The sequence below is a fragment of the Taudactylus pleione genome, unplaced genomic scaffold (genome assembly GCF_031769625.1).
Source record: "Taudactylus pleione unplaced genomic scaffold, aTauple2 ptg000275l, whole genome shotgun sequence".
Classification (NCBI taxonomy): Eukaryota; Metazoa; Chordata; class Amphibia; order Anura; family Myobatrachidae; genus Taudactylus; species Taudactylus pleione.
The window spans coordinates 2,565,691-2,592,560 of NW_028284677.1; the positions used below are offsets into that span (position 1 = coordinate 2,565,691).

Here is a 26,870-nt window from a genome sequence, read left to right on the forward strand (position 1 = left end):
GTGTCCCCGGTTCCAAATCCCGTCTAGATTCCACTTCACTAGGCAGGCGATACCGAGACTGTACAGAAACGTCAGAAAAAGTGTCCTCAAGTGTCCTGAAAAAAGCCGTTGTACCCAATGTCCACTTAACCACGGACATGTGGACAAGTGGAACAGGGCAGACTAAGGACTATATGACTGTGACAACCCTCTGGGTAGATGTATCACCTTACGCAGCAACAGCAGCAGCGTCACCACCAGTAGCAGCATCTCAGAAACGCCAGCTCGTTCCAAGGCAGGCTACGCTGTGTATCACCGGTTTCAGTAAGAGGCACACCGCCGACAACCTCTTAGAGAAACTGAGGGAAATCATCGCCCAGTGGCTTACCCCACTTAGACTCTCCTGGGAATTTGTGATATCTGACAACGCCACCAATATTGTGCGGGCATTACATCTGGGCAAATTCCAGCACGTCCCATGTGTTGCTCACACAATAAAGTTGGTGGTGCAGAATTTTCTGAAAAGCGACATGGGCGTGCAGGAGACGCTTTGGGTGGCCCGAAAAATTTCTGGCCACTTTCGCCATTCAGCGACTGCGTGCCGAAGACTGGAGCGCCAGCAAACACTCTTGAACCTGCCCCGCCATCACCTGTAGCAAGAGTTTGTGACGCGGTGGAACTCAACCCTCTATATGCTTCAGATGATGGAGGAGCAGCAAAAGGCCATACAAGCCTATACATCCACCTATGACATAGGCAAAGGAGGGGGTATGCACCTGACTCAAGCGCAGTGGAGAATGATTTCCGTGTTGTGCAAGGTTCTCCAGCCCTTCGAACTTGCCACACGTGAAGTCAGTTCAGACACTGCCAGCTTGAGTCAGGTCATTCCCCTCATCAGGCTTTTGCAGAAGCAGCTGGAGAAAGTGAAGGAGGAGCTAAGACGGAGCGATTCCGCTCGGCATGTGGGACTTGTGGATGAAGCCCTTCATTCGCTTTGCCAGGATTCCAGGGTGGTCAATCTGTTGAAATCAGACCACTACATTTTGGCCACCGTGCTCGATCCTAGGTTTAAAGCCTATGTGGTGTCTCTCTTTCCGGCCGACACAAGCCTGCAGAGGTGCAAAGACCTGCTGGTGAACACTGAAGCGGAACGTGACACGTCAACAGCTCCTTCTTCATTTTCTCCCGCAACTGGGGCTGCCAGGAAAAAACTTAGCTATCCTAAGCAACCCGCTGGCGGTGATGCAGGGCAGGCAGGACCAAGTTTGGACATCTGGTCCGGACTGAAGGACCTGGCAACAATTTCTGACATGTCTACTGTCACTGCATATGATACTGTCACCATTGACAGAATGGTGGAGGATTACATCGGTGACAGCATCCAAGTAGGCATGTCAGACAGTCCATACCTGTACTGGCAGGAAAAAGAGGCAATTTGTACAAACTGGCTCTATTTTACCTGAGTTGCCCCCCCTCCAGTGTGTACTCCGAAAGAGTGTTTAGTGCAGCCGGGAACCTTGTCAGCGAAAGGCGTAGGAGGTTGCTTCCACAGAATGTGGAGAAGATGATGTTCATCAAAATGAATTATCAGCTCTTCCAGGGAGACCAGCCTCCAGAACGTACAGAGGGACCTGTGGTGGTGGATTCCAGTGGGGATGAGTTAATACTCTGTGAGGATGAGGATGTACACCCTGAAGAGGGTGAGGAATTGGTGGATGAGGAGGATGAGGATGACATCTTGCCTCCGTAGAGCCAGTTTGTGCAGGGACAGATTAATTGCCAGCTTGTTTTGTGGGGGCCCAAACGAACCAATCATTTCAGCCACAGTTGTGTGGCAGACCCTGGCGCTGAAATGATTGGTTTGTTAAAGTGTGCATGTCCTGTTTATACAACATAAGGGTGGGTGGGAGGGCCCAAGGACAATTCCATCTTGCACTTCTTTTTTTTCTTTGCATTATGTACAGTTTGGGGCCTAGTTTTTCAAACTGCCATCCTGTCTGCCACTGCAGTATCACGCCTAGATGGGTCACGTGTTTGTGCCGCCCACTCGTGTCGCTTAGCATAGTCATCCAGCTACCTCGGTGCAACCTTTTGGACATAAAAACACTATTGTGAGGTGTGAGGTGTTCAGAATATACTGGAAATGAGTGGAAATTAAGGTTATTAAGGTTAATAATAGCATAGGAGCAGAAAAACCTACAAATTCTGTGATTTTAGCTGTTTTTATGCTTTTTTTCAAAAAAATACAGATCCAAAACACAAAACCCAGAACCCAAAACACGGAAGGGTGGTTTTGGCAAAACCAATCCAGATCCAAAACACGAAGAAAGATCCAGATCCAAAACACGAAAAGTGGCCGGTGCACACCCCTAATATATATATATATATATATATATATATATATATATATATATATATTATAAGGGCACAGTTGTGCCCTTATATTAAGGCTGCATCTAAAAAAATGGAAATCTCCATAGAGAATTCTGGAGGGGGGAGCATGGTGTTTAAGGGGCTACACCTCAAAAGCTGTTGGAGGTATGGAGCTGAAATTTGGCATGACCAGGTAGAACTGTCGCTCGGTGCTGCATGCCAAATTTCAGGGCAAAAAGATAAAAAAATTAGGATTTGGGAGTAATCTAAAGTTCCACCTATCAGTTTTTTCTGACACTGTCAATTAGGACCACTTTTCTGCTGTTCTCTATGGGTTTTTTTTGGGAAGGCATAACTCAGGGTAGGGGGCGAGTTTAGACTTGGGGTTTGTTTTATTAGGTAGCTATTGTTCCAGGGTACATGCTTTTGGGGTTTAGGTACTTGATAAAGTTACAGCTTTTAAACTATTACCTCAAGAATCCACCATTGTAGAGATAGAACTTTTCAACTTGTTGCACAGCCTCAGTAGGAACCTCCAGCAGGTGTACTCACTGTGGCTTCACTTGGGTGCACCAAGATGGCTGCCTTTTGCGGGTGTCAAAGACAGATAATTGGATGGGATCGTTTTTTACAATTATTATCGGTCGACACTATCGTCCCTTGTCTAATAGCATGTGACTGGCACGCTACTGCGTGCTGGTGTGAATTTAACACAATTACATGCGAACGCACACACATATACGCACCCATACACACGCACTTATAAAATGGTTCCCACACATTATAGTTAATAACCAGAGTTAATAAAGGTATTGTTAGCTAATAATGACGATGTAAGATGTATTTAAAAGAGATCTAAGGTTCAGGATACAGTGGACATGTCATGTTTGGTACCAAAATAAATCCCTATTTATTTGCAGAAATCCGTTTCTATCGGCAAAGAGATCGTGTGTACGCTAGTTATGGATGATAGGGAGTTGTTGATTAGAATGCTATTTTCTGTATGTAGTGTTGTAGCCAGTTTGAACTAGTTATTTCGCGGGAAGATACACAATGTAACCGATGGAGAACTGACCCATACCTCTGATGACATCTTATGAACTGACCAATGACCTGTATTGTAACAGACTGACTTGAAGCCGGAACCAATGATAACCTGCCAACTTGTCTTCTTTGTTATCTATGTAACCTGAACCGTATACATGCCTGGGTTCTAGCTCCAGCATTCAGTTGTCGTAGTAAAATAATTGGTTATGATCGTTTATAATTATCTGACGAACTAGTCGTTTATGGGCTGATAAAGAGTAAATCAGACTCTACTCTGCGTCGGAAGCAAGCCGATGCGCACAAATGCGTATATATATATATATATATATATATATATATTTAAAAAAGCAACTTTTAGCCAGTGTATAGGAGACAGGTTCTGTGTATGTCTGTGGCAGATAATTGAAAAACACACATACTGTGAGGTGCAGATGAGTGTTTTGAATGAACCATTGTCTTTAAGTCTGACTATCATTGTATGCCTAAAGGAACTAGCATTTACATTCCAAAATAGGCTGGAGAGGCCTTTGATTACATTGTGATGCCATCAAGTATCTACTGGCCATCTCTGATCAGAACAACTCCATTGTCTGTCATTTTTGAACTTAGGGCCTGATTCAGAGCGGGACGCTATTTGCGAACGGTCGTTCAGAAAAAGGGGCCGGCTATTTAAATTGAGCGCTCGCTCTTTGCGGTCTGTTGACACCTCTATATCTGAGCGAGCGAACGAAACATGCGCCCGCTATGGTTATGGATTATAGGGAATTATTGGTTAGAATATGTACTTTGTATGTAGTGTTATCTCATCTGGAGTGATGGACCATATCCCTGTTGTCAACATATGAACTGACCTATGAACTACAGCGTACTACAAAGACCAAGAACCAATGGAATTATGTTTGTCTGTCTACATTGTTGTTTTCTGTGATCTGTAAAGTATATAGCCTGCTTGCTGATCCCAACATACAGCCATTCTCCTTGGATGACCACAGGCTTCTGGACTGATGACTGTATGCTGGGACCAGTGCGCATGCGTATGTATTGGGCTGTATATTATTTTCTGTATTTAATTGTCTTTGCGCTAATTGTGCTAGATTGTGCTAGATCAAAGCGTGTACCTTTCTTTTTGAATGCAATAAGAATTTTTGTGCTTTGGAACCACAATTATTGTCTGGACAGCGATTATTTCTCTCTAGCAATTTGAGGGTATTCATAGAAGGGGCCTCGCAGTTGATATCACGCCACCGTAATTCGCACGATAGCGAACGGATCTCGATTCCGCACCAAAGGGTGGAATGCGCATAAGCAGGCAAGAACGCACTGTGTTGGAAACCCTGCTACCATTCAGTGGTGTGGAATCGATGTCCTTTATTTTGTGATCTTAAGGGGCGCTGATTAGGAACTTGGGGACAGGAGAGAAGGTTTGTTTCTTTTATTGTCTGTCCGTGTTTTGTGTGTTAGTCGCATTATTGTGTATGCGACTAGTCGCAAAGTAGCGTAATTTTTTATTTCCGCGCTTTTGTGTATCAGTTGCATTATTGTGTATGCGACTAGGCGCACAATAGCATATACGTGTTTCCGGTATTGCTGCCACGTGTTCAAACAAATTGTTTAAGATTGCATTGTTGTATTGATAACGTGATTACATTGTTTTGAGTCTCTTAAATCATACTGCCATATCTGAGAAAAAGTTTCATTTCTTTTCTGCATAGAAAAGGTGCATGATAGACGTATATTGGTGATGAGAATAGGGGTCCTGTGTGTTCTCTAATACTAGGGGTACTGTGAGTTCCCTAGAGCTAGGAGTACTGTGTGTTTCCTAGGGTACACATAGCAGGTGCATTGCAGAAAGGGGTACTGTGTGTTCCCTACTACTAGGGGGTACTGTGTGTTCCCTAGAGGTAAAATCGTCTCTCAGTGTGATCGCAAAATCCATTGATCAGTTAGGTTCTTTGGGCATTGCGATTGAACCACACGGTTGGGGCAGTCCGTGATTGTGAACTGAGTTGTGGTGGAGGAAATCACTGCTAGCAGTGGAAAGTACTCGAAAAGGGATTTTTGTTAGGGGTACTGTGTGTTCCCATTTGTTAGGGGTACTGTGTGTTCCCATTCATTAGGTGTACTGTGTGTTCCCTATCCGGAAGGCAGGATATTGTATAGGCGGCATTCTGCTGCTTGTTGTGTAGGTTGACTGTAACAATTAGTTGGTTGTACACAGCGGGTGAAGGTGAGTGGACGCAGCCTGTGAATCCGTCAACCAGTCTAAATTTCTTTTGAAAAGTTCCGAATTTTAGCCCAAGATGGGTGCTAAACAAACAGTGGAAATGTTAGATGATGCGTTGCTTTTGGAAGGACCAACAGGTTCGGCAAGGCATATAATGCATACAAAGTACGGTGCGTATGCAACTACCATTGGCAGTTTTGATGTGGAAATATTGAACAATGTTAGAGATAGCATCTGTGTGGTGAAATCTCTGAAGAAAAAAGTAAAATATAATGAATCCTTGAAGCTGTGGCAGCATGAGGGGAACATGTAGCTTAGTGGTGTGCACGCGGCGCAAAATAGCAACGCGCTCATGATGCAAGAGAGCGCACACGCAACGCTATATAGCGTCGTGTGCGTGCTGCAAGAGAGTGCGTACGCACGGCAAGATAGCGTTGCCGAAAATACAGTTAGTAGCGCAGGCGCACCTCCACCGCCCTAAGCAACCCGCTGGCGGTGATGCAGGGCAGGCAGGACCAAGTTTGGACATCTGGTCCGGACTGAAGGACCTGGCAACAATTTCTGACATGTCTACTGTCACTGCATATGATACTGTCACCATTGACAGAATGGTGGAGGATTACATCGGTGACAGCATCCAAGTAGGCATGTCAGACAGTCCATACCTGTACTGGCAGGAAAAAGAGGCAATTTGGAGGCCCCTGTACAAACTGGCTCTATTTTACCTGAGTTGCCCCCCCTCCCGTGTGTACTCCGAAAGAGTGTTTAGTGCAGCCGGGAACCTTGTCAGCGAAAGGCGTAGGAGGTTGCTTCCACAGAATGTGGAGAAGATGATGTTCATCAAAATGAATTATCAGCTCTTCCAGGGAGACCAGCCTCCAGAACGTACAGAGGGACCTGTGGTGGTGGATTCCAGTGGGGACGAGTTAATACTCTGTGAGGATGAGGATGTACACCCTGAAGAGGGTGAGGAATCGGTGGATGAGGAGGATGAGGATGACATCTTGCCTCCGTAGAGCCAGTTTGTGCAGGGACAGATTAATTGCCAGCTTGTTTTGTGGGGGCCCAAACGAACCAATCATTTCAGCCACAGTTGTGTGGCAGACCCTGGCGCTGAAATGATTGGTTTGTTAAAGTGTGCATGTCCTGTTTATACAACATAAGGGTGGGTGGGAGGGCCCAAGGACAATTCCATCTTGCACCTCTTTTTTTTCTTTGCATTATGTACAGTTTGGGGCCTAGTTTTTCAAACTGCCGTCCTGTCTGCCACTGCAGTATCACGCCTAGATGGGTCACGTGTTTGTGCCGCCCACTCGTGTCGCTTAGCATAGTCATCCAGCTACCTCGGTGCAACCTTTTGGACATAAAAACACTATTGTGAGGTGTGAGGTGTTCAGAATAGACTGTAAATGAGTGGAAATTAAGGTTATTAAGGTTAATAATAGCATAGGAGCAGAAAAACCTACAAATTCTGTGATTTTAGCTGTTTTTATGCTTTTTTTCAAAAAAATACAGATCCAAAACACAAAACCCAAAACACGGAAGGGTGGTTTTGGCAAAACCAATCCAGATCCAAAACACGAAGAAAGATCCAGATCCAAAACACGAAAAGTGGCCGGTGCACACCCCTAATATATATATATATATATTATAAGGGCACAGTTGTGCCCTTATATTAAGGCTGCATCTAAAAAAATGGAAATCTCCATAGAGAATTCTGGAGGGGGGAGCATGGTGTTTAAGGGGCTACACCTCAAAAGCTGTTGGAGGTATGGAGCTGAAATTTGGCATGCCCAGGTAGAACTGTCGCTCGGTGCTGCATGCCAAATTTCAGGGCAAAAAGATAAAAAAATTAGGATTTGGGAGTAATCTAAAGTTCCAACTATCAGTTTTTTCTGACACTGTCAATTAGGACCACTTTTCTGCTGTTCTCTATGGGGTTTTTTTGGGAAGGCATAACTCAGGGTAGGGGGCGAGTTTAGACTTGGGGTTTGTTTTATTAGGTAGCTATTGTTCCAGGGTACATGCTTTTGGGGTTTAGGTACTTGATAAAGTTACAGCTTTTAAACTATTACCTCAAGAATCCACCATTGTAGAGATAGAACTTTTCAACTTGTTGCACAGCCTCAGTAGTAACCTCCAGCAGGTGTACTCACTGTGGCTTCACTTGGGTGCACCAAGATGGCTGCCTTTTGCGGGTGTCAAAGACAGATAATTGGATGGGATCGTTTTTTACAATTATTATCTGTCGACACTATCGTCCCTTGTCTAATAGCATGTGACTGGCACGCTACTGCGTGCTGGTGTGAATTTAACACAATTACATGCGAACGCACACACATATACGCACCCATACACACGCACTTATAAAATGGTTCCCACACATTATAGTTAATAACCAGAGTTAATAAAGGTATTGTTAGCTAATAATGACGATGTAAGATGTATTTAAAAGAGATCTAAGGTTCAGGATACAGTGGACATGTCATGTTTGGTACCAAAATAAATCCCTATTTATTTGCAGAAATACGTTTCTATCGGCAAAGAGATCGTGTGTACGCTAGTTATGGATGATAGGGAGTTGTTGATTAGAATGCTATTTTCTGTATGTAGTGTTGTAGCCAGTTTGAACTAGTTATTTCGCGGGAAGATACACAATGTAACCGATGGAGAACTGACCCATATCTCTGATGACATCTTATCTTATCAACTTGTCTTCTTTGTTATCTATGTAACCTGAACCGTATACGGTGGAAGGTGAAGATACAGCCAATACCAAAAATGATAAAAATCGTAACAAGTAACTATAAAGAAAAATGTAGCTGAAACAAAACAAAAAAACAAAATGTGTTTTAAATCACCTCTAGGAATTCTAAGTGTGTACAAGCCTTAGTCATTGCACCTCTAGGGAAAAAAATAAAAAAATAAAAAAATCAGGTGTCTTTGTTTACAGTAAATATTGAGGTTGAGAACTGAGGCCAGAATAGCTACTATATGTGTTTATTTTTCCTTGATCCCCTTGAAAGTCTAGGCAATCTGCATTGAAACTTATGCATTCATAATTAATCACAGCAAACCCAAATATGAAGGTTCTCTATGTATAAGTTTGTACATGCTGCATATGAGAATTTTCTGTCTGGAGTTTTATATGTGCGCATGTGTATGTACTTCTGAAAAATCCTTGCAATACAGCAGTTAAGGAATTCACTTCTTAGTAAGGTAACAGGTGGTGTATTATACTGTATTATCTGTGTATTAGATCGCATGTAAACCACATATAATATTGCAGTTTATGATTTGAGGGTTTGCTGAATATGTGTTGTACTCTAATTCGTTTATGTCAAGTTTGAATGATACTAAACTGTTGTTGCTTCATCTCTCACAAACAGGACACAAGGTTGCAAAGGGCAAATTACAGCTATGTCAGACTAAGGTTAAATACTTAAAACACTGTCTAGCCCAGCACGACACTTGACCACTGACAGAATACAGGCCATACAGACGATGACACTGCTGCAAAACCAGCAGCAAATCCATACGTTCTTGGGCATGTGTGGATACTGCAAATCATGGAACCCAGTTTTTTTATTTTGGCATTACCATTGCGGGAACTGGTGTCATCCTCAAAACCCGACCGCGTCACACATACTGAGGAAATAGAGCAGGCTTTCCTTAACCTTAAGGATAGTCTGACAAGAGCACCTGCCCTGGGAATGCCAGATTATGAAAAAACCTTTTGAGTTGTATTATACAGAAGCTGATGGCTGCGCAGCAGGTGTCCTAAAACAAAAACATGGTGATGCTAGCAGACCTGTAGCATACTACAGTGCACAATTGGACACTGTGGAAAGATCACTCCCAACGTGTTTAAGAAGTGCAGCAGCAACCGCTCTTCTGGTAAACAAGAGCGAGAATGTAGTATGAAGTCATGACATGATTGTTTATACACCACATGCTGTGTCTGCTTTGCTGAATTTTGCCCAAACCAGACACGTCTCTTCAGCCAGGTAAACGGTGCAATACGTTAAATCCAGCGACATGCTTGCCATGTGTGCCTCAAGATGCACAAAGGGTGGAGAAAGGTGAGTCGCTGGTTGAAGGTGAGTTTTGCAGGTATACTGATACACAGGATTATGTTGTTGTAAATGACGAAGAACAATCTCTTTATACCGTTATGGCTACATTACCATGAGACCCCACACACACGCACATACATGCACCAATAATTATTTTCTCTGATAGATTGTATTCCACAATTTATCCATAGACGAGTAGTCTGCCTGAAGTGCAGGTGAATAATTAAATAAAAAAAAATTCCCTCCCCCCCATACACACACGCATGTACACTTCACACACATACATTCATGGTATATCATTCCATTTTTATGCTGTTCCATTTTTTTCTGTTTAATAAATCCTGCAGTGATAAAACTTATGTATACTGAGTTACAAAATGCAGTAGCTGTCATCAAATGTAAAGCCCATACATGTGAAGAAGACCCCGTGTCACTGGGCAATAGCAGGGCAGATGAAGCTGCCAAATGGGCAGCAGGGTTAAGAATTAACATGCCAGTTAATACAATGATGGTTTTTCATGCAATTGATACGCAGAAAGTAATTGAGATGCAAAATTTGTGTTCCATTCAGGAAAAGGCAGTCTGGAGATCAAAGGGATGTGGACAAGAGTCCTCCGGGCTCTCGAGAGATGGACAAGGTAAGCCGGTGGCACCCAAGGCATACTACCCAAGCTTGGCTGAGGCAGCGCACGGTCTGACTCACCTGGGAAAGCAAGGTATGTGCAAGTTGGTCAGGGCGTATTGGTGTGCACCAGGTCTCTCTTTACAAGCCGAAAAGAGGGCAATGTCCTGCTTGACATGCTTGAGAAAGAACGTTGGAAAAACAATACCAACTGAGCCATCCCACATCCCTCCCGACAGACGGACCTTTTCAGGTAATCCAAATTGACTTCATCCAATTACCACCCTGCAGGAACCCCAAATATGTATTAGTCTGTACAGATGTGTTTTCTAATTGGGTAGAGGCATATCCAGCTGCCACTAATACTGCTGCATTTACTGCTAAAAAGATTGTTCAGGAATTTGCATGCAGGTACTGTATCCCTAGAATCATAGAAAGTGATAGAACATGTGTAAGTTGATGGGTATTAATAGTAGACTTCACACACCCTATCGACCGTAAGCCAGTGCCAAGATGGAGACGGTACACTGTACAATTAAGAACAAACTGAGTAAGATCATGGCTGAAACTAGATTAGGTTGGCCAGAAGCCTTACCACTAGTCCTTCATAGCATCAGGGCAACTCCTAGACCCCTTTGAGATACTGTTTGGGTGACAACCACACCTGATTGTAAGTCCACAGGAAGCTTTGAAGAGTAACAACGAGGTTACTGTAAAGTATCTTATAACAATGAGTAAACAGTTGAAACAGCAGCAGCAGAAATTGAAATTGTTGTCACCTGATATGCCAGAAACAAACTGTCATGATGTTGAATCTGGAGAATTTGTTATGATCAGAAATTTCTTACGTTCAAGTTGTCTGACAGATCGGTGGGAAGGTCCGCATCATGTGTGGCTGATAAGTACAACATCCTTGAAAGTGGCAGAGAGAGATATCTGGGTCCATTCCACCCATTGCAGAAAAGTCAATCAACTGGTGGAGATGCAAGGCGGAGTCAAGGCAGATAACGTAGACCTGTCAATTGCGAGCTTGTTCCGGGAGAGTTAAAGACTGCAGTGAGGTACCTGAGCTAGAGAAATTTGCAGTCCACTATTCCAGCAATGGAATGGCAGGCTGGGTTTGCGTTCCTATTTTCTTCCAGAACTCTCATTATCCTTGTTTGGTTCGGGATGTCCTGTTTCTGTAACGGTGGGCAGATGATGGAGGGAGAGGTCGATAGTGATATCGATGGAGTGGAGTCGAGAGAAGGAGCCATACATTCACAAGGGCGGTATCTGACCAAACTCAGTACAGTAATTGCTAAGAGATCTGTTAGCCTGGAAACTCGGAGACAGTGTGAAGGGTTATCGTCTGAGGAATATTGTACTTGTGAGTTTTGTGGGTCCCTAGTCGATGAGAGATGCATCCAACAGTGCTAGCCTAAGTATAACCAGTATTGGGGTGGGTATCCTTTAGAGGATTATCATACCATGGTGGGCAAAGTTTTAAACCAGACTGACTGTTGGGTGTGCTCTCACGTGCCTCAGGGACAATAGTGCCATTTTCATTAAATATCTCTGAGGTTTAGGAATTGCAAAAATGGAAGACGCTGGATGGCAAATTTCTTATGTCTAAACCACCTCATTTTAAACTCCACCAGTACCAAGTAGATAGACCACTTTTGTGTTTGAACATCACCAACTTCAATAAACCAGGAAGTTGGGAGGTGACTGGGAATAACCAGACAATGACCTTTTTACTAAGAGCTGATAATGAACCTATACATTTTGGACTTTTACGCACAATTAGATTAAGTGGGAGACACTTCCGGTATCGGTATACACGTAGTGACACCAAAGAAATGGTTGGTAGGGTACCAGAAGGGTACTGTGCCAGGGTTATACAACCAGAAACGTGTGTTAGTCAGATGGGAGAACCTGAGATAGGATCATTTGCTTAGGGAAATGTGTTTGATGATTATGATGCATTCTATTCCTTACGTTCTCCCCGATGATGTATATTATATATGTGGAAGGAAAGCGTATAAGTGGCTCTCTCCGAGTTCAGAAGGTTTATGCTACCTGCTAAGGGTACTTCCAGAGGTTATGACCCTTACACATGGTGAAATGCTTGGTATCCAAAAGAATACACCATCTCCATATCTTCACACACAGTATGAACACCGAGACAAAAGAAACATGATACCTGGTGATGTACATAAAGCCACACAGTTGATTAGTGAAACTGGCTTTCAAGTTTTAGTAGCACTGGATCCCACCAAGATCGCTCGGGGTACTTTAAATTTTAGATGCATCCAAGATCTTGCTAAATTAATAGATAAGATCACCGAGATGTATGATGACACGTTCAGGTATACAGGTAAAGAGTTACAGGCTTACAAGAAAGAACTTGTGCAACATAGGCTAGTGTTAAATAATAATGTCACTGGAGGGTACTGTGTGACTATCCACCCAATTTGGTGTCAAGTGTTGCACGTACATCACAAATAACACTAGTGACCCCAAGGAGGTGATAGACCGGAAAATGGATGAAAATCTGCAGCTAAAATGGGAATTTCGGAAGAACCATAATGCTTCAGTGGCTGAAGTAGAGGAAAAGGTAGAAGAGTGGTTCTCTTGGTTGAACCCAGTAAAATGGTTCTCCAGTCTAGGAGAGTGGGTCCAGGAAATGGTTGCGAGCGTAGGCAAGCTCCTGATCCTCATACTTATTGTCATCCTAGTAATTGGTTTATGTGTCAGGTGTGTTCCTAATGTCTTGAAGTGTGGAAAATGTACAAGGGCAAACAGAGAAACAGAAATGATGGTGGTAAGCAATGATATTATGTATACCAAGGTCAAGGAAGAACTGTATTACAACCCTGAATTAGAGTGTACCATCAGATGATGAAATATAAAATCGTGTGGTCATGCATAAATGTATTATTAATGTTATTTTTAAACATCCTAGATAATGAAGTCTCTATTCCCCCACATCTTGACAATGGTCTCGTATATGATCCGCTGAGTGCGTAAAAGGGTTGTTTTACCCCTTCCGGAGACGCACTATTAACGGTTCAATGTTGTCATACCGTTAAGATCAGAGGGCCTGATTCAGAGCCGGACGCTCTGACCAGAGCGCTCGCTCTGAATCAGGGCCGGGCTACCTAAAATTGGAGCGGCCCCTTGGACGCTCGCATAGCTGTGGGTTACCATCGCGACCATCGGGCTTGCGACGAGACCCTGCAGTAGGGTCTCGTTGCCGCAAGCCCTGGAGTGATTTTGGCTCTATCAGAGCCCAAATCACTCCCACTGACATCACTAGTGATGGGAGTGGGAACGGCTCCGTCTGGCAGCCACGCCCCCGGGACGCCCACCAAAGGGGGCATGCTGTCACTCACCATCGACAGCACGCCCCCTTTGGTGCGAGACCACGAGTGACAGCTTCCTCGCCGGGTCTCGCGCATGCGCACAACGGAGCAGCCTCTGTCGTGCGCATGCGCATTTGGGTACCATCGACCCGCCTGCGAGCGTCCTGCGCTCGCGAGCGGGTCTGAATGAGACCCAGAGTGTGATAGCGTATTGTTTGCTATCAAAGGATGGACTGCCGAAGTAAAATAATTGGTTATGATCGTTTATAATTATCTGACGATCTAGTCGTTTATGGGCGGATAAAGAGTAAATCGGACTCTACTCTGCGTCGGAAGCAAGCCGATGCGCACAAATGCGTATATATATATATATATTTAAAAATGCAACTTTTAGCCAGTGTATAGGAGACAGGTTCTGTGTATGTCTGTGGCAGATAATTGAAAAACACACATACTGTGAGGTGCAGACGAGTGTTTTGAATGAACCATTGTCTTTAAGTCTGACTATCATTGTATGCCTAAAGGAACTAGCATTTACATTCCAAATAGGCTGGAGAGGCCTTTGATTACATTGTGATTCCATCAAGTATCTGCTGGCCATCTCTGATCAGAACAACTCCATTGTCTGTCATTTCTTAACTTAATTCAGATAGTAATATCAATAATACCAGTTACTGGATAAAGCTATATATATATATATATATATATATATATATATATATATATATGAACCCATCACACTGATGCACATTCGCACACACATATATATCTATCTATATATATATATATACACACACACACACACATATACACTTAAACGATCGCATGTGTATTCACAATGCGTGCACACGTATACACAGTTGCTATTGTAAATATAGACACACACACAGCACGTTTGCGCTGTACACAACCCCTGCACACAGCGCAGCGTTTGCTCTGCGTTCAGGCGCACAACACACACTGCTGAATTCCTGCAAATATCTCACTATTACTTATGCAAGCACATATAGAAGAGGTTCCCTAGCATTAAGAAAAGGTTTTGTTAGACAATCGTTATGGTATAAAGTGTGCATATACGATATGTAAGGTATAGAACTTTGTAGATATGTCATGTTTGGTATCATACTGACACTCTGTTTAATTCCAGATATCTGAATCTATCGGCGAAGGAGTCGCATCTTGCGTTCGGTGGTTATGGATTATAGGGAATTATTGGTTAGAATATGTACTTTGTATGTAGTGTTATCTCGTCTGGAGGGATAGACCATACCCCTGTTGTCAACATATGAACTGTCCTATGAACTACAGCGTACTACAAAGACCAAGAATCAATGGAATTATGTTTGTCTGTCTAAATTGTTGTTATCTGTGATCTGTAAAGTATATAGCCTGCTTGCTGATCCCAACATACAGCCATTCTCCTTGGATGACCACAGGCTTCTGGACTGATGACTGTATGCTGGGACCAGTGCGCACGCGTATGTATTGGGCTGTATGTTATATTCTGTATTTAATTGTCTTTGCGCTAATTGTGCTAGATCAAAGCGTGTACCTTTCTTTTTGAATACAATAAGAATTTTTGTGCTTTGGAACCACAATTATTGTCTGGACAGCGATTATTTCTCTCTAGCAATTTAAGGGTATTCATACAGTCATCTTCTTTGTGACCACAGACTTCAGGACTGAATGACTGTATGCTGGATCCAGTGCGCTTGCGTATGTATCAGCTGTACTTATTATATACTTTGTACTTTTTACTCTAAGTGTTAAACTTCTATCGTTTTACCTTTTTACATAAAATAATTTTTTGTGCTTTGGAACCACAAAATTAGATTGGAAAGCAATTATTTTTCATAACGACTAGACGGCATTCATACGGGAGTTAGCAGCGCTGGAACACAGCAATTGCAGCGGGCAGTAGCAGCGTCGGGGACCCAGCAGCGTTGGCGGGGTAGTGGGCGTCAGCAGCGACGGTGCGGGCGTCAGTGGGACCCAGCAGCGCCTATTACCGAGGAGAGTACCGGAACATATCCAGCGGAGAGTCTACCACAGATCACAAAGCAGACAGGAGAGATTACCCCACAGTAGGAGGCAATCTGGAGAGAAAGTAACCAAATACAGGATATTTTATCAGGATTTCAACGGGTAAGCCGAGAAGGTGCTGCCTGCTCCAAGCTACTCTAGGCCACGCCCCCGACTGATGTTGAATTTCACTGAAATTACTGATGTCGAGTATCAATGAAGAAGATTGATAGTGACCGATGTTAAAAAATATCGGTAGTGACCGATGCTGAATGTCACTGGTAGTGACTGATGTTGAATATCACTGAAGAATATTGGTAGTGACCAATGTTGAATACCACTGGTAGTTAGTGATGTTGAATATCACTGAAGAATGTTGGTAGTGACCAATTCTGAATATCACTGGAGAACAATAGTAGTGACTGAAGTAAAATATCACAGAGACTGGTGAAGCGTACTGAGGATACATCAGCGTGGAGCCTGGAACAGCGACCCGAAGCTAGCAGATACTGGAGAAGATAAGTTGTTCAAGCGACTTCCTGTTTCCTGGATTCCTGCTTTATACCATTAGGTAGCTGTCTATTGGAGGAGTCAGTTGAGAGGTGACCAGGCTACCACTGGTGGAGGGTCTGGTCAAGAGAGACAGATAATATGGCTGCACACATGACCGCCGCAGCGGGAACTCAGATATGGAGGATTGCGTAGAAGTCAACAGGGCCCCGGGGATAATACCCAGCATGTCACCCGCTGCCGCACCTGGTGTCTGACCGCGCGGCTAGTTAGGGGAAGTCAGCACCGTGGTGTTTAACTGCCGATCCCAGGCTGAATCCTGACATTGCTGATTGGACCCTGGAGGACTGGCAACATGTGGCATGGTCCATTGAGTCACGGTTCCAGTTGTTTCGGGGTGATGGTAGGGTTCAGGTGTGCTGCAGACTAAATGGAGACCATGGATGCCATTTGTCAACAGGCTGGTGGTGGGTCCATAATGGTGTGGTGTGTGTTCACGTGGCATGGGTTGGATTAGCTTGAACACATCACTGACCAGTAACAGCTGTGTTGAATTGCTTGATGACCATTTGTATTTGAAGCCCATGGGCATATAGGGACCAATCCCCAGACATGGGCCCCTTGGCAGTCTTATGCTGGCAATACACCTGCACGATTTTGGGCCGTTTGCCCATTTTTCAATGAATCGTACATCGAATCGTGTAAAAATCGTGTATTATTTTTAGTAGGATCCGAAAATGGGTCGTATGATCGGATGTGCAGCCAAACGTATCGTGTGCAGATCGTACCGTGTATTTTGTGCATGCAATGCATCGTGCGTCCATTCATGTAATTTCAATCACTTTTTCCTGATGAGCGCGTGAGGCACACGATCGATCATACGAGAGATCGTGTACAAAGAAAAACAACTAATCGTGCCGCCGGGACTGCCGTCGAGCTCCGGGGAGTCATGAGGTGAATCTTATATAATGCTGGTCGTGCAGGTGTATGGCCAGCATTAAACTAACCCTGGAAACTGAATCGGGCTGGGCCTGGTTGGCGCCGCTCATACTGCGGAATGAGGTGTACACGCACTGTAGTGTGCTGGGCACAGCGGCTCCCTCCCTGCGGCCGATAAACACTGAAGGCCTGATTTAGACCCACTCGCGAGCGGTGAGCGCTCGCAAGCGGGTTGATGGTGCCCAAGTGCGCATGCGCACGATGGAGGCGCCTCCGTCGTGTGCATACGCGAGACCCGAATAACGACGCCCAAGCCATCGTTATGGGTCTCGCATCAAGGGGGGGCGTGCTGTCGATGGTGATTGACAGCACGCCCCCTTTGGTTGGCGTGCCGGAGGCGTGGCTGCCCAGACGGAGGCGTTCCCATGGGAACGCCTACCGTCTGGGGCCGGCCCCACTGACATCACTAGTGATGTCAGTGGGAGTGCTTTTGGCTCTGATAGAGCCAAAAACACTCCTGGGCTTACGGCAGCGAGACCCTACCGCAGGATCTCGTCGCAAGCCCGAAGGTCGCGATGGTCTTGACCATCGCGACCATCATTTTGGCCGCTCGCTATAGCTGTGGGTGGTCACCCACAGCTATGCGAGCGGCCAGGAGGCCGCTCCAAAATGAAGGAGGGACGGCCCTGATTCAGAGCGAGCGCCCTGTCAGAGCATCCGGCTCTGAATCAGGGCCTCAATCCCCTGAGCTGCTCCAGGCAATGCCACACAGTTTACCAACTGTATATCACCAGCCTCATCCCCTGCCCGGCTGTAACAGACCCCAGCCGCACAGCACGGTGCTCAGAAGATTTGGCAAATCCGAAGTGAATCAGAGGCTTAGGGGAGGGCAGGTCAGCACATGCCATAGTCTTCTCCCCTTCCATTGCCAATGGAATATGAAACTGAGTGAGATCACAGGACAGCGCTGCTGATTGGTCAGAGCACGTCCTGAGGGACCCAGTGGTTTTTTTCCCACCGTCAATTCTTGGGTACAACACGTACTATAGAGCATAAGTGCGAACCATGTCGTGGGAATAGGTGAACCTGTATGAGGGTTACTACAGTGGGGATAAACTGAAATGTGGAGGTTTCTGTTGATTATGCTCCATTTTCAAATGTCAGTTCTACTGTAGGAATAGAAAGAACAGATTTTGGTCTGTGTTGTTAATCGAACCATGGAAAGACGTCAAGAGAGTTCTCTTCTATCAAGTCATTTTTTATGCCCACCCAGCGCAGGATTTGTGGTGGGCAATGTAATACCAATAATAGACTTAAACAGGTCATGTTGTAGAATCTTTGTTATAGTAGAAGCCTCACTGTAACATGTGCTCTGATCAGAATTGCTTTTTTCAATATCTTAATTTGCAAAGTGGGGAACAAATAGAAGATTCTTGAAAGAATGTTCATTTTCATTACATAAATTTTTTCCTCTCCAGGACATATAGAGGGGATATAATTAGGGGCAAGTTTTATTAATGTGCGAGTTTATTGCTAAACTCGCACATTTTTAGAACTCGCACAATGTAATAGGGTGCGAGAACATGCAAACTCGCATGTTTCTCGCATTCCTGCAACTCGCAATGGCCAAACTTGAATCCAGATGGTTTCCCATGGAAAACATACAACTTGGCCAATGTAATAATGTACAAGTTTTTAACTTGCACAATATTACTTACCTAAAACTTGCAAAATCATAGACCTGCATCAGGCTAGCGAGTATAGCCTGAGCAGGTGCGAGTTACACAGAAGCATGCACAGATCAGTGAGATCCATGCATGCTTCTGTGTGAAAAAAGATACCAAAGTGTTAAAATAAAAAAAAATTATGTGGGGTCCCCCCTAAAAGCACAACCAGTACCGGACTTAGAGGATGGTACTATGGGCCTGATTCAGCAAGGAACGCACAGGAGAGAACGCACGCACCTGTCTGCTGCGAGAATATGCTAATCGATGCATACGCACGGAGACTGCAGCACAAGACGCAGACGCAAAGTGACATATTAAGCTGCCCATCTCCCTCTACTTAAAGCCTGATCAGTATGCAAGATAGCGTAAACATCGAGAAGCATCAGACGCATTAGCATATTAGTTGTTGACCTGACCTCCCGCAGGATTTTGACCACTTTCTGTGTAGAGCTTACGGTGTGGCTGCCTTATGCCGCCGCACTGCCTTAATTATGCACGCCCCTATAATGGCGTCCCAATGCACAGGCACGCCTGCGTTCGTCTGGCCACCCCCCACAAACGGCACTTCCTGTCAATCAATTTCGGAAGGGATCTGCGTACACAGTGTGTGTGGTCGGCATACCCTAACCCGATCGCACTGGCTAGTTTGTGCACGTGCATTGCGATGCATACGCATGAGCAGTGCGAAAACATCGGCCAAGTGCGTGCGTTCTTTGCTGAATCGGGCCCTATGTCCACTGGGTCCAGGCTTTGCGGTTTTCTTTTTCTTTTAAGACGACGGTAGATGCCAACATGGACAGAAGAGGACTGGAACCAAGGGGTAGGCGAGTAGGTTTTTTCTGTTGGTTGTTTTACAGGTCCCAATGTGGATTCTACTGGACAAGGGGACAGACCGACCGCTAGGGACACCGTTCGCGCTGGCAAACAAAAGCCAGTGGGTGGGTGCAGCCACAATTGGCTGTTGGCGGACGCTTATGAGCCAACATCAAATTGGAAAAGCCATAGCAGCTCCACCGTCATCCCTGTGATCCGATGCCAGTTCCAACGCAGGCCACAAATGTGTCCCCAGCAGGACACATCTCTACACCTGTCCAGAGTCCAGACAGTCTGAGAATTTCTGGACTGTCTGGAGTGCACAGTCTGTATGGTCCCAGACAGGCAGGCAGCTGTCCCAGCAAAAGGAGGCCAGTTATTGCCAGTAGAGGAGGACCAATAAAAGAAGCAGGGAGGAGGGGCCTGCTTTGTCACATGTACACAGTAAAAGGCTACCTGTTAGCTGGCAGATGGCTACAAAGTGCAAACTAAATGGCCACGCACAACTGCACTACAGCAACGCACAGCCCCCTTCTCACACTCAGCAAGTTCCACACACAGGTGTTGGGAGGGGCAAAGGAGAGAGGCCGGACAAAACCGGCTGATGGGACGTATTTTGCCCACTCCAGGGCTAGGTGGAATCACCTCCAATAAGCAGGTACTAATCACGCAATATGGAGATATCGAAGGACAGCCCTGCTGTAGTTACACCACTGTGGGGCTGCCTAATATTCAGCTCCAAAAATATAAGTTTTTGAGTTTGCTTGCAGGAACCATTGTCATCTTCAGATGCTGTTGGTTCCTGGAGCCCCTCTTTCCTATGGGAAGGAGTGGTGGTTTGCGAAAAGGGATCCGATAGGATACCTCCGCATTACGTGTTCTGCAGCTGTTTGCATGCATGAATTTACAGAAGTGTTCTCATACATCTAGCCTCAATACAACGTGCCTGGCATAAGTGGGTCGCCAGGTCCCGTGAGACTGCTAGTGTCAGGCATCTTTTTTTGCCAAAATGCGTCTAAGTCGCAATGCGATGAGACTAGGACGCACAAGCAGACTGTGCTGATTAATTTCACTTGTATATATGTGTGTGCACCTGAGTCTGTATCTGAACAACAACGGAACTTGAAATGAAAAAAAGCTGCGACCGCTACATTGTAGCACTTCGTATACAGATTCAGAGACTCAGTCGCACACAAATATACAAGTGTAGCATATCAAATTAATCAGCACAGTCTGCTCGTGCATCCTAATCGCATAGCGACTTAGAAGCATTTTCGGCAAAAAAGACGCCTGGCACTAGCAGTCTCTCACGGGACCTGGTGTGCCGAGAGGGACTGCAGCAAAGATGTAGAAGGACACATCTGTAGGACACGCATGCACAATGGGCAGGAGCTGCAGTGGTAAGTAACACTGCTATTTCGGTAACAGTGTTAGGGATACAGAGGACAGCTGCTATTCGAATTGGTTCGGTATTTAAGTGTCCATCGCTGCAACTCACGGTTACTAAGACACTTAATTATTGGGGGCCCCCCCGATAAGTACACCCCTAGCCCACAGTTAATGTTATTTACAAAAGTGCAACTATGCAGGCTCTCAGTATGGATGCCACTTTGCGACATTGTGGGCTAATTACATGACTACGTCTTTTGCTATGGGCAAGAAATTAATCTGAGAGACAGCATGGCAGCAGGGAAGTACAAAATATGTAATCTGATGGAAACCGTGTGAATCAGTGCATTCTCTGCTGCCTAGGTACATCTTTGTGCTGGATAGTTTACTTTTATTAAAAAAGAATAAAAAAAAAATTATTGTATGTGTATGAAAGCACTGCCTGTCTAGTGTCGGCCACAAAGCTATTTGTACCAGGGACATTTTAAGAGAGTAGGGGGTCCATGTGCAGCCTCCCTTTGGGCCCCCTCCTCTCTGGCAGGCAGTAGATTCTGGCTTAATGCCAATACTGCGCATGGGCATATATCCGGGAAAATGGCGCCTGAGCCTTCTTCCCGGGGACATCAGTCCCGAGGCGGGCTGTTACTGTGGCCCCTGGCCAATTAAGTTGCTAGACCGAACCGGGGAGGTGGGCTTGTCTAGGCAATGAGGCTTCGGCAGCTGTTTAGCCACCGGTTCAAAACCCAACAGCGTCAGCCCAAGAGGATGAAATCCCAACAGTGTCAGGTAAGTTATCTAACCGTCCCCTCTCCCCCCCCTAACCCTCCCTTAGGGGTGCCTAACCCTAAACTCCCGGGGTGGTGCCTGACCCTATATCCCCCCCAGGGGTGCGTAAACCTAACCCTCTCTCCTCCCGGCACCCTAAACCTAACCCTCCCGGGGGGTGCCTAAGCCTAACCTCCCCCTGGTGGTCCCTAACCCTCCTCCCTAGGGATGCCTAAACCTAATCTCCCCCCCCCAAACCTAACCCCGCTAGAGCTGCTAATCCTAACCCTCCCCCCCGCAGCTAACTCTAAAGGCTCCCCGGAGTTACCTTCATTCGGGCTGGCGTCCTCGGTGTTCCAGCGTCAGGATTAACACAGGCATCGGTATTTCGACACCAATGTTAAATCCCTTGCTGGGATTCCACTGTCGGGATTGAGACTGGCGGCACATCCCCTTAAAATAATGGTTCCCTGGGAGGGCGGGGTGAGGGCTGTTGTTCTGGTTATGAGGAACGGCGCTGGGGACGCCATGGGGACTATCCACTGAGGAGAATGCCGCTGAGGTAAAGAGGATACCCGTCTCCGGGAAGACTCTGCCTGCCTGTTGCCCCGGGACAGGACCCTATCTGTGCCGTAAATTAGTAACCTTAAGCTCTCTTGATATTGAACTTAGGTCAACGCGAACCACTTCCAGTGTGAATAATAGTGGTCCTTAGACAATGCTAGCAAGATATAACAATCCAAAATACCTCAAATCCAAAGTTCCTTAGATAGACACATTGGGTAAAAAAATGTCTCTTGTTGCCATATTACCGTGTGTCAGATTCAGTCAGTTGGTGGCGTGTGAAATTGCATCTCCTGCCGTCGCAGCCTGTATCTCTGGCCCAGTGGGCGTTTGATATTTCAGCTGGCAAGGTGTGGGGACAACTCCTTGGTCGTCACAATGTAAATCCCAAGTCCAGTCGGCTGATGGCATAAATGATAAGAGGTATAGTAATCTTGCGGCGCCAATCTTCCATAAATAGGAGATGGAATAGACAGATAATGGCTCCCGTTGGTCTGGGTAGGTGGGAAAGGGAAATGCCAGTCCCTTAACGCGTTTCGCTGTGTTAAGCCACAGCTTTATCAAAAGGAAGATTGGCGCCGCAAGATTACTATACATCCTATCATTTATGCCATCAGCCGACTGGATTTGGGATTAACATTTTGACGACCAAGGAGTTGTCCCCACACCTTGCCAGCTGAAATATCAAACGCCCACTGGGCCAGAGATACAGGCTGCGATGGCAGGAGAGGCAATTTCACACGCCACCAGCTGACTGAATCTGACACACGGTAATATGGCAACAAGTGACATTTTTTTTACCCAATGTGTCTATCTGAGGAACTTTGGATATGAGGTATTTTGGATTGTTACATCTTGCTAGCATTGTCTAAGGACCACTATTATTCACACTGGAAGTGGTTCGCGTTGACCTAAGTTCAATATCAAGAGAGCTCTCTATAAGGTCACTAATTTAAGGCTCCCTGCAATTGCTTATACATCTGGGACTTTACTTCTAAAGTGGGAAAGTGACGTTTTAGCAATTTTCTTTTTTATTCATTTTATTTTTATTGCATGATATAATGATATATTGTTGTGTATATTTTATATTGTATGTGGCGCATATAGTTATATGTAATAAAATTATTTTCTGATTAACTATACCCTGTTCAGCTAAGCGCAGTATATATCCTCTTTTCTCTACTTGTTGATGAGGACTAACTATCCTCTTTTTTTTGTACAGCTGCTTGCTACAGGGTTAAGATTTTCATCCCGTGGTAGCGCCACTTTGGTAGTTTTATACCCTTTGCTATTTGTCCCTATCTGTGCCGTAGCTGCTCACCTGCTATCATAAGCCACCAAGCTCACCCACCACCACCGGGAATAGTCTTTCACGGTCCGGATCCTGGAGAACTGTCAGTGCGAGAGAAGCTGCTGCTGGGAAGGACCAGCCTAATGAACTGCCGCCGAGGACTGCTGGGAGAGCTGGAGGAACCTTAAGGATGACCCCATCGGCTGAAAGCTGATAGGAGGAGTGCCCGAGTAACAGAAGTACCTTGGAGGAGACGTGTGCTGCCAGGACGTGTGCCGCCGTCAAGAGGAAGATCCCGCACATGAGACACATCGGACTGCCTGTGGCCAGCTGCGGGCAACGAAGAGGTGAGAGGATCACCACCCACCGCCGGGACCGCTGGATTGCGACAGCGCCCGTGTGCACCGCACACCCTGCACCCATCATGAATACACCCCTGGTTTGTACCCTGCAAACTATTGTACTTGATTTTTTACGGTGCATCAATACGTTTTTTACATGAAACTATGTAGAAACTGCAGTTTCTGCATAATTTTAGGTATTTTTCCTATGTACTAATAGCACAATGTAGGAGATTTCACAGAAATCTCCGGCAAGGTGCTAATTAGCATTTCAGATTGCATTCCCCATTATTATCAATGGGGACAACAATCTGACTCCTCAGTACTAAACTCCAAAAAGCAAAGCTTTTCGGAGTTTGGCCCCTGTAATAGACACCATCTTCAGATGGTGTAAACTGCTTTAAGCCTATGGAAGCTTAGGAGCAGGAGAGATCTTTCAATCTCTCTCTCGCAGACTCCGGCTGGGTCCGGAAGCTGACACTGTGCGCATGTGCAGGGTCAGCTTTACCCGGAGCAGTCTTTCATGAACGTGATAGACTTCTACAATTTGCAAAGGATATAACTCGTAGGGACAGTGGTTACGCAACCACTGTCTCTGGGAGTTCCCCTTTGTACAGAACGGGGATATTTCCTTTAAAAATATCCCCTGCTATATGGATAGATAATAACTGCGTCAGTTCCATGATTATTGGCAGATATACCCCTTAATATCCTAGTAGGTGGCAGAAATTGATCGTTGGACTATGTTTTTAATATCTATTGTACCTTCCAAACACAGTTTACAAAGGAAAACAGCAATTCCAGGTGCATTCCAATAAATTTAAAAAGACATTAAAATGCACAATATTAATGCATGTGATACTGGCAGTCCTGAGGTCTGTTAAACTCATGATTTCTCTCAAGAATAAATGAGGCTGTAATTAGAAAAATTAAACATTGCTAGAATGATGGGCGTAGTCTTCTACAGAGCGTGGACTGTACTCGCAGGGATACAACTCGCAGGGACTGCGGTTGCAGTAGCCCTTTGTACATGGCAGGGCTATTTTCATTAAAAATTAAAATATCCCTGGCGATATGGATAGATAATAATCGTGGTTGGCCCACGGTTATTAGTACATAAACCCATTAGTCTCCCATTGCCAAAACCACTAAGTGAAACCATTGTGGGTATGGGAATGATGTTGGCCATCAGCACAGCAAACCATGCACGAAACCAGATTACAAATGAAATTCATTTTATAAACCAGCACTAGTTAAACAACAAGCAAAACATAGGTTTATCGATTAAAACGTCATTATTATGCAGCTGCTTCCACTACTGACTCACCAAAGCTTGTGTGTTTTACAGAATACAGACTTGTATGACTGTACTCCAGATCAGTAATCCTTTTCATGCAAGTCTTGTAGTACACCTTCTATCAGCGCTGACATACCACCCAGGGAAAGTGACCTGCAAATACACAGATACAATGACCTACATATGAGATACCGTCATGACACAATAACGGAGGAGGCAGATATTAAAACAGCTGATTATCGTTACCGTTACATTATATATATACTATAACCATGGCCAGAAATCAAAATATTAAACGTGAATGAAACGTAGGCATGCATTTTAAGTTGAATTTTTTTTAGTGAAATACTAGTCTATATAGGCATCACCCATTCGTAATGCTACAAGATAGAGCAGCCGGCTGCTAGTGTCTCCCTCTGGCAGCCACCATTCCTGTGCTACCGCGGATAATGTGTAGACAGGAGAGAATGGATGGGAGGACTGTAATGTACACACCACAGTGCATGCATTTAACCAGGACTTACCGGAGGGGAACATTGCAGACATGCAGTGGCAAATCGCCGGTAAGAAGCGGAGTGATGGTGGCTGCTACAGTCAGCCAGCGCTGCTTATGTGACAAATGCAGAGAAAGAAACATAAAGCAATTGCCGGCAGGGATTTGCTCATGGCAGCTCCTGTTCTGACTGACTGCTGCTAATTGATTCACTATAGAAACGCGCTGTTCCTCGCACCCACGCTCAGTCCTCCCCATCATATAAATAGCATCAGAGCCTGGCAGCCAGCACACATGGAGGAGGACGGCTTCCCCACATGTATGCTTCGTGTACCTGACAGTGTGTTCCTGCCTTCCTGCACACACGTGTCTGATACCAGGCTGCATGGACATCCGTGACTGCTGCGTAGCCATCTTTCTGACAGGGGCTATGTACAGTATGTATGACTCTGGGATTTCTTCATGTCCTTCCTGATTTTCTCATCTTTCACAGCCCCCCTTACCCCTTATTTGTCGTTAACGACAAATCTTTAAAAAAATCGGTGACATGTAAAGACAAATGGTGCGTATACACTGGGCGATTAAAGTGGACAACTGAACGATATCGTTATCGTTCAGTCGTTCACTTTATCGTCCATTTTTTTTACCTAAATGATGAAGGATGTACGATGCGCGTTCCCGCAAGTCGTTCATCTTTATCGTACATCTGGCAAATGGAGCATGCACAAGGTCAGATTTGTCAGATGAACGATTTCAACGATCTGAACGATTTGAATTATGAACGATTTTTGACTGCATTAAAATGAAATGAATCGTCCAAATCTGACTGCAAACACATCAGATGTCAGATATTGTTATCTGACCATCGGGAACGCGCATCATTCATCGTTCAGATATGTCAGATTTTCCTTCAGATATGAACAATTGAACCATATTTTAAATCGTTATCGTTCAGATCTGAAGAAAAATCTGACCATGTGTATGCACCAAAACATGCAGGCCAACCTGACGATATTGTCAGGTTGCTGCATGTTGGGGAATGGGGGGAAAG

General features: G+C 45.1%; 1 protein-coding gene across 1 annotated transcript in view; it reads right to left on the minus strand.

Annotated features, from left to right (window-relative positions):
* The window catches only part of GNG4 (G protein subunit gamma 4), a 150,021-nt gene extending 123,971 nt beyond the window's left edge, over positions 1 to 26,050 (minus strand). Inside the window, exons 1-2 of the mRNA XM_088481623.1 lie at positions 25,851 to 26,050; positions 25,357 to 25,479 (exon numbers count right to left, since the gene is read on the minus strand). The gene's annotated coding sequence lies outside the window, so the exon portion shown is untranslated. The remainder of the gene's footprint in view (positions 1 to 25,356; positions 25,480 to 25,850) is intronic.
* Positions 26,051 to 26,870: the final 820 nt, after the last annotated feature.